We start from the raw sequence: 12,798 nt of genomic DNA, 5'->3' as shown, positions 1-12,798 counted from the left end.
AGAGCCTCAATATAAAGAAGTGTGTTTGTGTGCAATTTCAATATAACGAAATTTCGCTTCTGCCGCAGAGGAGTGCCAAGACAATCAATGGTAACTTCCGCGGACGCAGATAGTCAAATGATTGAATTACAAGCGGCTGCTTGCAAACGTACCTCTCAAACTGCGTGCAGCGCGACAAGAATAACAGCTTGAAGCCGCATCATGTTCCGTATAGACCTCAGACTCTGCCCAGGCGGCGCTGCGGAAAAACCCGTCTCCAGCGCCCCCATCGCAGCCTTGGCGCCCAAGCAACCCTAGCCGACTGCCAACGTTTGGCCGATTGTTGGGAAATAGTCGGCAGCCGGCTTCACTGGCCACCCGACTTCCGAAAACAGTCGGCCCGACGTCTCCTTCCAGCTACATCGGCATGCGGCCGGCCGCGCGGGCTGGGCCTCCGTCAGAGCACGACTGAACGCCGAGCGCGTCGAACGCTCGTCGGTGCGACAAGCCGGCAATGCATCGGGCCGGCTTTAGTTGCCGACTGAACTTTGGCTCCACGTTTTTTTTTGTTGTTGTTAGACAGCATAAAATTTATTACACTAAGTAGATAACTACAATAATAACAAGCATTTGCATGCTGCCACAACTGATGCACACTGCCGAAGCACCAGACCAACTCTGGACCTTTTCTTAAAATATTTTTTTATGAGTATGCTCGTGCTGCTGCTTGGTTTCAACTCACGTTTCGCTAAAAGCGGCATTTTTTGTTTCTCCGCATTGGTGAAACGCTTTGCATTGCTTTTAAACTGGTTCGTTCGCAGTTGGTTCGGTTCGACTGGGTAGGAGGTGTCTTTTTCGCATGAACCGTGGAAAGCAGAGATACTAATTAAACACTCTGTGAAAAATGCAAGAAGGAAGAATGCAACCTCATTGCGAAATTTGAGCGCGAACGAACAAGCAATGTAAACGCGCATGCCTACTTCCAACGACAAGCTGATTTAGCCTCTGGCGACTCGGACTAAGGGAAAAAAAGTTAAGGAAAATAGTCCAAAGGCGGGGAAGAATGCGGGCAAGAAGGGAGGACCGAGCCCAAGGCCGAGTAGCGTGGCCGAGTAACCGCAGTATGGAGCTAGGAGGGGAAAGAAAAAAAGAAGAAAGAAAAATACAAAACGTGCGCAACCAGGGAGGCAGGCAGAGAAGCGCGGGAAACCTTTCTTTTCGGTCGCTGGCTGCGCTTGCGGCCGAGAAGCCAACGGTGTCTGTTGTCAATAAATTTTGAATAAACGGTGCGATCTATCTGAGCCCAAGATGAGAAATTCAGAAACGCACCCAAGGCAGCACCACAAAAGCACTTGCATGCGGTAGAATTAACATGGATGCATACGCTATAGTGCGTCGCAACAAATGTACAGTTTAATTGTAATATTTTTTTTAATCAGTATAGTTTTACCTATACAGCTTTGCCTAATATAGTTATAAGCTTCTGGCTGAAAACATGTAACGGCTTACATTAGGCAATATTATATAGGTTTCTTTTTTCTTGTCCATCAGTTGCTGCTGTCAACGTTATACGTTTTCACGTATAGCGCTTTCATTTATCGCTCTTGCGCAAGAGGAAGGGCCTTCTCGACAATGGCACCACTTCCCAAATGGCAGACTGCGCGTTGCATGCAGGCGGCCGCGTAACCTATAGCTCTCATCTAAAATAAAGCTTCGTCATTACGATATATGACTCAGGCATGTACTGCCTCAGTATACGAAATCGTACCCGTCGGAAGTCTCATTGTGGATATTTTACATATGAACGTCCGGTAGATATTTCGCACTTCTTCTAGCTGGCACATATATGAAAAAAAAAAAAAAAAACTGTCGTTTGACCTGATCGAACTTTCGGTTTCCGCGTTCGAATATACATGTTTTCTGGTTTTTATATGGGGCTATGGTGCACTTACGTGACAAATCGAGACCACCGAACGTCCGAAATGACGTCTAATTGACAAAGACATATACCATGTTGCATAAACGAGGTTTACGCCTAAATGAGTATTTGTAATTAATGACATAATGTAGCGAATGGGTACAACCACACACAAAGACACACGTAGCTGGAGTGCCTGAATGCTGGTGTAAGTTGACCAGTGAAATAATGAAATAACATTACTATAAAAGGAGGTGTTCTTTACTTGCTGCTGCCAGCGTGAGCCAGAGAAGAGGCGACACACGAGAGATACGCACTTAATATTTGCACGAATATAGCGCGAGTTTTCCCCCCGAAATTTCGAGCCTTGGAACGCGCCTCGCATTATATTCGGGTTCGTGACATGAACATAACGTGTGCTATTTTTCTTTTACTTTATCTAACGCTGAAATTTCACCGTGCGCAAGAGCGCGCGAGCTGGGAGTTCTCACTGTTCATTTCGCGCCGCCTTCACCCCCCGGTTTAAAACGCTCTTAGTGCCGCATCAACATGGTTACGGCGTATTAATCGAAACCTTGTGCGAGACGATCGGCGGCGATGTGCAGGCGCGCCAAGCGAGCGGCCTTCGAAGTCGCCCGTAGAATCCTCGCACAGTGCCTTCGCCGTATTCGATTCTATTACGGGTATTTCTGAAGTGCTGCCTACCGAATAACTTTGGTCGCATGGGGGGCAGAAACCGTCATCGCCGACAGTGACAAAGAAGTCAGCAGTAACAACGACTAATTGTGCAGGCACTCGTCCTTTCACGGCATTTTGCGACGGCAGTTCGCAGTAACGAGGAATAAATTGCGCTTTGCGAGCACCCGCTTTTATACTTCGTTTCCTGTTTCCTTGCGGCATCACTTCGTGTAATATATATATATATATATATATATATGTATATATATATATATATATATATATATATATAGTTTTTTTTGTGAGACCGAAAGTCCCCTCTCATGTTATATTAGTGGTCGCGTCATTTTGTGTATATACGCTAAGCGTTTAATTGTTTTTTTAGTGACGTGCCACAAGGGACCATGCACCCTGTCCGACAGCCGCTGAGCCAATTTGTATATTTAAGAAGCTGTGTTGATGCAGCTTAGTCTTGCAGAGGCCGCTAAATTTAATTTCTTGTCATCGGTCACAAGAAAAGCTAGCATAATAAAGTAACGTGGCACGAAAGGTCTTCACGAGTGGTTGAGTGGTTCAGGCAACAATTGAACAACACTTTGAAATTGAGCCTTCAGGCCATGCGTTCGCACGCGCCAGTGCGTTCCGACAGGCTGCGCAGTGCTTTGAAGAAGTGAGAGGCAGCAATTTTTTGTTGTTGTTGCTTTAGCGTAACAAATGTTGACGGACGAATATATATAATGACGGAATATATACCAGCTGTACAAAACCGATGACGGCGGTTCATCACACGGGGAAAAACAGCAACCATCACATACAGACGTCAGTGACAGTTCATCTGGCAGTTAGATCACCTTCCGGCTAAAGGATGGTTCTGTGTTTTATTCTGAACTGATCGAACTCTAGTAATTAGAGTGAATAATGAAATCAGAATCACATTTATTTTCGCCATATATGCGGGTGCGCATGCAACGACCACTAGTATGAGAGCAAGAGTACGCGGAGATCAGTGTGCAAGTCGCAAGAAGAAGACATATCGCGTAAGTATTACATTTGCTTTACCAAAAATCACAATATTTCACTACTTCAAAAACACTATTGTGTCGTTCATTATTGCTTTCTTCTTTTGTAGTTAAACTACCGAGAAAATAACTATTTAACGGGGAACGAAATTTAATCAAGTGGATATTGCATTAGACAGTTCTCGTAATAGTCATCCGAACTGCGGAAAGAGTCAAACAAAACTGTTCGCGAACGGCGCGTTAATTGTAAACGGCCCTGTCGCAGCACAGCAAAAATCGTCAAACGATCTAAGCGCAGGCGATTCGTGGACTGTACAGTTCTATAAGGGAAACATTTCAGTTAGATGTTTTCACTGGGGAGGGTGAAAGAAGCGATTATACGAAGCCGAATTGTGAAGAGATGTCAAAATCTGCAATTTTTGTAGCTATTGTCGATTCATCTAAGAATAATTAAGGCTGCATGCCAATAAATGTAAATAAAATGGAGCATTTCTGCTGTCGACGTGGATTTGATTGGGAAGAACTAGAGTTAGATCAAATTCTTCCAATTTTTGCTCAATTAACTAATGACGTTCAACAATCAAGCAGTTAAGAATTAATAAATTCATGGTATATCATGAGTGTTTTTTCAAGCGCCATCTCCTGTGAAGCATATCTACCATTTTCGCATTGATTGTGTATGCATGCATGCACCTAACGAACTTCGTGCACATATAGACGTGATGCTTTGACGATAAATACTTATTAAAATTCACATTATTTATTTCTGCCTTGTAAAGGTACAGACAGCGGAGGCGCAGAAAAAGCTGTCAGATACAGATTGACAAAGCCGCAGCCCCCTTTCGCTTGGCAGAGCCTTTACAGCGAGACTTTTAAAACAAAGACAATTGCACACGGTAATAACAGGTATACAATAATGAACAAGTACAAAAGGAAACAAAACAAGATTATACAATATCTATACAATACTCCCAAAAAATGAAACAGAACCTACATGCTAACGTGCATAGCACCCAAAGTACTTCATGGTTATATTGCGCTCAGTTTTACAAACACGATATTAAGGAAGGGCAGGACGTGGACGGATGTAGCGCAAACTACCAACTGTTTAATACTGTTAAAGAACGCGCTTATATACAAGGAGATATGGAGCGGGGGGGGGAGGGGTTACATATAAGATATGACAAGGTGACGACGTGTGATCATAGTTTGGGTCAGGCATACATTGTTCACATGCACCCGTTCGCCCTGGCAAACTCGACCTCAGCTTTGATAAGCGCGATGGACGGAGTGCTTACGCACATCTCTTTTTCTTTAGCTATCGCAAGCGCCTCCCATATTTCTCGCTCCGTTTTTGTTTTTGATGTTCCAATGACTGTGGTGCTTTCTATTAGCGGGGAGCATTTGCATTGCTTGCAATGTGCGGCCAAGTTGCTAGGTGCTGTCAGAAGCTGACACGTGTATTTGTGCTCCCGTAACCTATCATTTAGACAACGTCCAGTTTGCCCAATGTATACTTTCCCGCAATCTAGTGGGATTTGGTAAACAATTGAAGTAGCGCATTCCACGTACTTTTTCGCGTGCTTAGTCTGACAGACCGTAGCACTAGGGTTGGCCTCTTTGGATCCGGCGTTCACCCTCTTGCACATGCCTTTTAGTTTTTGCGGGGCGGAGAACAGAACTTGAACATCATGGCGTTGGGCTGTCTTTTTTATCCGATGTGACAAGCCATGGATGTAAGGCAACACCACGCGTTTTTTCAATTTTTGCTGTGTTTTCTGCCTTTTCCTGTTGGCTCTGATTTCGGGCAACAAGTTTTCACAGATTTGCACCACCATGCTGTTCGGGTACCCACTGTTTCTCAAGCGACTTACTTGCAAATCGATGCTCTCCCTCACGGCATGGTGGCATGATTTTTCAATTGCTTGACTGATGCAAGCCTTGGCGATGCCTCTTTTTATGATTTTAGAATGGCCAGAGTCATACCTCAGGATTTCTTTTTCTCCTCTAGTTTTGTAGCACCAGCAGATGTGGCAGCCTCTGATCCTAATGTTTATATCAAGGTACTGCAATCGGCCTTCGGTAGGAGTCTCGTACGTGAACTCTAAACCTTCATGCGCTTTTTTGAACATGCTGATGACAGTTTCTACGCTAAATGGATCGGTTTGGTTTTCTTTCATGCACACCAAATAATCGTCAACATATCTGAAACAGGTAGTTATGTTCGTTTCTCCAAACAAGGCGGCAAGTTTCCTGTCTCCCACACTCAAAAATAAGTCGGAAAGCACGGGGGCTATACAAGAACCAATAGCGATGCCATCCTTCTGCTCATACACACTGTCACCATATTCGATAAACGCACCATGTAGATACAGTTTTAACAAGTTCACAAAACTAGAAATACTGCTCTTGCACACGTCCTGAAATTTGGTGTAGCCCAACGTGTCGATGGCTTCTTCTACTGCTTGTACCACCGCTTGCCTCGGGACACTGTAGAACAGGTCCTTCAGGTCGATTGAAAAACAAGACGTCGGCGGACTACTCTTTAGTGTTGCAATAACTTCGTCAGAGTTGCGGATCAAAAACGGGTCGTCGAAGGGTAAAGAGTTCAAGCAGGCCTGAAGGTAGTCCGCGATGCATCTTTGCCATGTTCCGCGATCTTCAATAATCGTCCTAAAAGGAATTCCCTCTTTGTGGGTTTTTACCGTGAAAAATGGCTTCAGAGTGAGTTCTTTGCTCTCTTTCACGCGCTTTGCCAATCTTGTCAAGCCCATGCTTTCACATGTTTTGCTTGCTTCATTTTTCAGTTTTGCAATTGCTTTGTACGTAATGTCGCTTATTGCGAAATTCTTACGGATCGCTTCTTGGGCGGATTTTTCGTATTCAGGAGCGTTCATCACGACAAACACGCCTGTTTTGTCTGAGAGTAGCAGTTTTAGATTTTCTTTCTTGAGGTACCTAGTCACTCTGCTTGTTCCTGCAGGTTTGGGTTTTTCTACTAGGCTCTTTTTTGACACTCCCGTCAAAACTTCTTGGATGCAAGTCACTTTTTCTGGCTCAGGGGTTCTTTCCGCGACTGAGCGTACCATGGCCAGGAACTGTACTGCCGTTACTGGAGGTTCAATTGCGTATTTTGGTCCCTTATTTAGGGTCTGTTGCACATAATCTGGGATGTTTCGACCGGATAGGTTGACAGCACCGCTTCCTTGAGGCTTACGCTTTTCTCTTCTAGGGAGGCTCTTGAATGAGCCTTTTTACAAGCTTTCGGCATGCAACTCTGCCAAGTTGTAGAAATACCTGATCATTGCTCCGCCCCGCAAAAACTAAAAGGCATGTGCAAGAGGGTGAACGCCGGATCCAAAGAGGCCAACCCTAGTGCTACGGTCTGTCAGACTAAGCACGCGAAAAAGTACGTGGAATGCGCTACTTCAGTTGTTTACCAAATCCCACTAGATTGCGGGAAAGTATACATTGGGCAAACTGGACGTTGTCTAAATGATAGGTTACGGGAGCACAAATACACGTGTCAGCTTCTGACAGCACCTAGCAACTTGGCCGCACATTGCAAACAATGCAAATGCTCCCCGCTAATAGAAAGCACCACAGTCATTGGAACATCAAAAACAAAAACGGAGCGAGAAATATGGGAGGCGCTTGCGATAGCTAAAGAAAAAGAGATGTGCGTAAGCACTCCGTCCATCGCGCTTATCAAAGCTGAGGTCGAGTTTGCCAGGGCGAACGGGTGCATGTGAACAATGTATGCCTGACCCGAACTATGATCACACGTCGTCACCTTGTCATATCTTATATGTAACCCCTCCCCCCCCCCCCGCTCCATATCTCCTTGTATATAAGCGCGTTCTTTAACAGTATTAAACAGTTGGTAGTTTGCGCTACATCCGTCCACGTCCTGCCCTTCCTTAATATCGTGTTTGTAAAACTGAGCGCAATATAACCATGAACGTTCACCAACTAGCCCCCTTCATTGCTTTACCCAAAGTACTGTTCGACGCATTGAAGAGGTCAAAATTATTGTTTACATAAGCTATATACATATTCGTATAGAGCTACCAATCCCTGGAAAATATTACACACACGCACGCACGCACGCACGTGCACAGCACACACACCAAAAGGAAACGGCGACGCGCTCACAGGAAGCGCCTGACAAAAAAGAAAAAAAAGGAAAAGTGTGGGGAACCGAGGTCGTATTGCGCTGTCGCATCTCCCTCTCCCAGAAGGAATGAAGCGGTTCTTGGAAAGCAGGGACGGGCGATTCTTTCAGTCGGCATCAGCTCCCACCAGCGAGGACGGGGCGAGAAAGCGAAGCGGGATTTTCCTTGCTGTCTATTTTTTCTTCGTCACGCTCAACGCCGGCTGCTCGCAGGGGCGCAGGCGAGTTCCCGCCAAATGGCGCGGGGGCGCAAGCAGTTGCGTGAGTTGCCGCCAAATGCTAGCTCTGGATGCCAGCTCGTTCCGCGTCTCTTGGTAGACTAGTTGGTGCATTTCTGTTATCATGGACTGCGCATATAAACGCAAACTACACAAAAGTGACATGGACAAGAAAAGCGCAAGCCCTTTCCATGCAGTGAAGCCACCGTATCTCGCCGTTCAAGATATGCGTACTCGTGAGTGGCATTTTAATTTCACGTTGTGTAATGCATGACTGTCTTTTTCATGGGAACAAAATCGCTTTGTATTGCGTAAATGGTTTTGCAACGTATGATAAACTCCTTGTTTTTTGGGCTTATTTTTTCTGACAGGAAGAAAAAAAAGGCTTTATATGAGAACGGATCAAGCGTTCGAGAGTTGGGACAGGGAAATGTGAGACGTACTTTCATGTATATATTTCTAATATTATTTTTTCGTCTTGTATCTTCCTTAATTTTTCTCTAGGAAACACTGGAACGACACTGCTTAAATTGAAGCACAGTGTGCGAATGACCTGCTACGCTCGGAACTGTTACCACCATTCGGGAAGAAATCAGGTGAGACGCTTGTCTGGTTGTCATTGCGGAAAAGTCATAATTAATTAGAAGTTGCTTTCGTTCCTTCCCACAGATGAAAAAACAAAACTGTAAATGCCTGTACGATATACGTCTGGTGCATTGCAGGTAAGAATGGATTGTGTGTGGCACATCTCCGCATGTGGACTAGAGTAGATCTAGGAACATCAGACAAGAAGCCGCGTATGTGAAACCCTGCGGATAGCCCATATGTAAGTTGTTCCTCAATTTTTCTGTTGTTGCATTTTCGTAGTTTACGTGTAATGCTTCGTCACCGCGGTCTCGACGTTATGTATACCTATACATTTGTCTCGTGGCAGTCTGCGTGCTATTTTGTTTGTGCAACTATGTGTTGTATTCATTTATCGCGCTGCCTGGATGTTTTTTTTTTAATGATATTCTGAGCCAAGCCAGTAAATCCATCCTTCCTGTCCTCATGTTTCCTTGGGCGGCTCTAAAGCGTATCTTAGAGGAATATTTAGCTTCAGATTCCCGCATGGAACAGATGGTGAGTGACATGCTGTGTTTTCTTTTTAGAGAAACTATGTATTCATGTTTAATATTTGGCTAATTTTCATTTTGTCATTCATACAATACCGCAGCCATATGCCATTCTGTCATAGAACGTTGTTTCTAGGTATATTTGTTTTATGTGGTTAAAACATTTAAAACGAGAGCGATCATATTTCTTATCCTGACCATTATTTTTTACAGACCACGATAACCACGTATTTGGATGTCTGGTTTAACTCTACATGCGCTGGTTCGTGCAGGTGAACTTTTTTTCCAGATACGGAGGAACGGACACCGGTCATGCCGTGCGCACTCTTCTGCAGGGCACACTTACAAATGAAGCTGCACTGCAGTTCAGCTGGAAAGGGTCGCAGGGAGGAAGCACGCCTTCGTGAAGCTCCCGGCCATCACGAATCTCATTCTAAGTAAGAAATTGGCATAACAATCAGCTTTCTTGTTCACGTTGCGAACATCGGTACCAACTGCATGCTTCGTTTTTTTTTTCTTCATTCAAACAAGCTGCTGCTTATTGCATCTTGCTGCGTCCAGTATTAGCACTTTCTTTAATAAAATAATGCCGTAATAAGTGAGTTCTACTTGCGGCGTCCATATTTTGTCACTGCTTTTGAGAAGTTTGTTTTACTTCACCATATAATATATGCTGTATATGCTGTTTCTGCTTTAACCCATGTATGCAAACTGTTTTCTGCAAAACATAGACCTATCATCGTTGCCATCATGTCAGCAAGTATATGTATCATGCCATAAACTTCCCCTCTTGCCTCTCCAGACATTTACCTATTCACCTCCTTGTGCCGCTTGGCGCTCCAGGCTCCGGCGCGTTCTTTGTCTCAGCGTTTCAACTTGGCTGTTTCATGCGGTGCTCACGGGAAGCAACAAGACCGATCGTTGTGTAAATAGCCGCGCTACCTATATAGACACAGTAGCCACTGTGTATGCGTGTTTTGTTATGGTTCCGTGTTCAGTTCCCCCTATTGCTAAAGACATATAAATTATTTCATTTCATTTCATTTTATTACCTTAAAGACCCCTTGATAGGGGTATTACATAAGGGGTGGGAATACATTAGTACATAATTTGCATAATACATAAGTGAACACGTAAACAACAAGAAAAAAAACTGCATGTGCTAAAGGGTTACATACGTCAGCGCAAATACATAGAACTATGTAATACAAAATAAAGTTGCACGAGCATATAAGTCTATTAGCACAAGTCATTTCCACTGTGAAAAGTGCGCAGTGACACTCTCCATGAACGTAGAAGGGCAAGTGATGTTGGAGATTTGGTGGGGCAGATTGTTCCAATCTGTAGCGGCATGGCAAAAGAATGAGGCGGAAAAGGTAACAGTGCGCATGCGAGGGCGGCCCACTTGAAAAGTGTGGCGTGTGCGATGAGATGTTCGGGCTGCGGGGAGGATATAGGGTGGTTGATTAAGCGAGCTGTGATAAAACTTATGGAAAAGTGAAAGGGTTCCAGTGCGCCGGCGCGTACAAAGGGGAAGTAAATTCAATTCTTTCTTTAAGTAAGATATGCTCACGTCATATGAATAATTAGAATGGATGAACCTTGTGGCACGGTTTTGAACGGCTTCGAGTGCGTTAATGAGAGATGTTTGGTGCGGATTCCATATGGCGGATGCATAATCCAATTTCGGTCGGACTATTGACTGGTAGGCCAGTAGTTTAACAGGTTTGGGGGCGCGTTTTAGATGACGCTTGAGAAAACCCAGCGATTTGTTAGCAGATGAAATGATGTTACTGACGTGTGTTCGCCAGGATAAGTCGTTAGATATAGTAACACCTAGGTACTTGTAAGACTGCGCAGCACACACGGGAATGTTATTAATTGTGTATTGGTAAGGAAATGAGTCGCGCCGACGAGAAAATACCATCAAGTTGCATTTCTTAGGATTAAGTTCCATTAACCACCGGTCGCACCATTGCTGTAAACAGTTAATGTCCTCCTGAAGTAAGTCTTGATTAGATGTGCTAGTAATTGTTCGATAAATGACGCAGTCGTCTGCGAACAAACGAACGTTGCAAGACACGTGCAGGGGTAGGTCATTAATGTATATTAAGAAGAGTAGGGGTCCAAGAACAGATCCTTGCGGTACACCGGAAGTCACTGGTAGGTGGTTAGATGCGCGGTTGTTAACTGTAACGAACTGAGATCTGTTTGTTAAGAATTATCAACTATCCGGTACTTACACGATTTGTGTCGTCCAGCCACTCTTCCTGACAGCTTCGATACTGATTTGCACGTCCCTAATATTGCTTTATCGTTTCTTTATCTGGCTTATGATCTTTTTGATTGTTTCGCTTCTTCAAATGGAATGCGACTAACCAACTGAACTATAAAGCGGGGGCAGCTTTCTTATGTGTGCCGCGTTATTGCAGCATCTGTGAGGAGCACCTTCCCAGACGCTTCACTGGCTTCAGTGGCTGGAGTCACGAAACGCTGGTTAGTCGGAGCAGCTGACAGGGATGGAGGCCGGAACGAGAGAAGGCGTCGTGACCCCGCTTCAAGCCTACCATCAACTAGCGTTTGAAACTTTTGTGAACGCGTGGGTGTACAATCCAAGACAAATACAAGAAATAAACACCTGTATAAAAATATTTTGCCTGGCATTTATGTGGCATGAAAAGTACAAAAAAGTGTTCGCTTTCGTGTGGTACTTCTATGCCGGCCACCACACAAGCATGATGCATGATGCGCATGCTGTTGTAAGTGCATGATGCAAATGCTACGATATTTTGGAGCGTCAAAAGCAACGTCGGCTTTCAGCACCGGGCCGATGCAATGCCGACCATTATTGCCGTCAGGGCCATGGCTTGCCCGCGCGTGGCATGTGGTCGGCTGCGTTGGCCAAATAGAATGGCCTTACGGCTGGCCGACTCACTACGTACCTAAAACCTTGGTAGGCCCTCGTATGGGACGCCGCGTGCGTCTATTTGTCGTACAAAAATCCCTCACGTGGCCTGATCCTAGGTGCCTAGGGACAGCATCATTTAGGGATTTTTGAGAAGGCGCGATGCTGGCGCCGAGCGACGCCGTGGCGAGTTCGTCCTCGGCGTGATCGTTCTCTGGACCGCGCGTTGTTCAACATTGCTCATGTGATCGTGCGTGCGTTGCTTGTGTGTTGGTTATAGGTTCTGTGTTACTTGGCGGAAAGCCGTGAGTAGTGGCGGTGCGGCAGTGCGGCTTTGGCCTCGATGAGCTCTGGCACTACAGAATCTACGTTGTGTGACCCGTGCTTTCTTGAGAACCCGGCGGTGGTGACAATTGAAATATCGAAGTTGCCTAGCGCCTCGGCAGCGAAGTTCTGCGAACCGCTATGTGGCGTCGCCGTGTCCGACTTTGCTTAACGGACATCGAGGGATGTGCTGCTCGCTGCAAGTCATGTAAATGCAACTGCGTCGACCGCCCACTGTTCAGCGCTGAATGTGTGTTTGGTGTGCTGTGCTTGAAACGAGTAGTGCAGCCGTGCAGCGGGGGTGGCAGAGGAGCAGAGTGGCTTAGGGGCTCCGTTTGCGCGTTCACAGACATGTCCCGTCTTGGTCTCATTAGCGCCTGTCGCGGGACTGTCGTGTGCTAGCTCCTTGCCTAGTATGAAGTTTACGACGCTAACACACAGCATGTTCACGTTTTTCCGCGCTATATG

At 45.4% G+C, this 12,798-nt stretch overlaps 1 long non-coding RNA gene across 5 annotated transcripts; it reads left to right on the top strand.

Moving 5' to 3' along the window:
• The first annotated feature begins 6,950 nt into the window (after positions 1-6,950).
• Positions 6,951-11,730, top strand: LOC126540252 (uncharacterized). 5 transcript variants are annotated; one of them, XR_011893220.1, is made up of 6 exons: positions 6,951-8,222; positions 8,358-8,418; positions 8,491-8,582; positions 8,656-8,812; positions 9,374-9,538; positions 11,534-11,730. It is a non-coding gene; the product is annotated as an uncharacterized lncRNA (long non-coding RNA). The 5 variants fall into 5 exon arrangements; XR_011893221.1 differs by lacking the exon at positions 8,358-8,418; XR_011893222.1 differs by having other exon boundaries at positions 8,358-8,582; positions 9,391-9,538.
• The last annotated feature ends 1,068 nt before the right edge of the window (positions 11,731-12,798 follow it).

The sequence above is a fragment of the Dermacentor andersoni genome, chromosome 3, assembly GCF_023375885.2.
Source record: "Dermacentor andersoni chromosome 3, qqDerAnde1_hic_scaffold, whole genome shotgun sequence".
NCBI lineage: Eukaryota > Metazoa > Arthropoda > Arachnida > Ixodida > Ixodidae > Dermacentor > Dermacentor andersoni.
The sequence above is the reverse complement of the archived record's forward strand: the minus strand, read 5'-3'. Positions and strand labels throughout refer to the sequence as shown.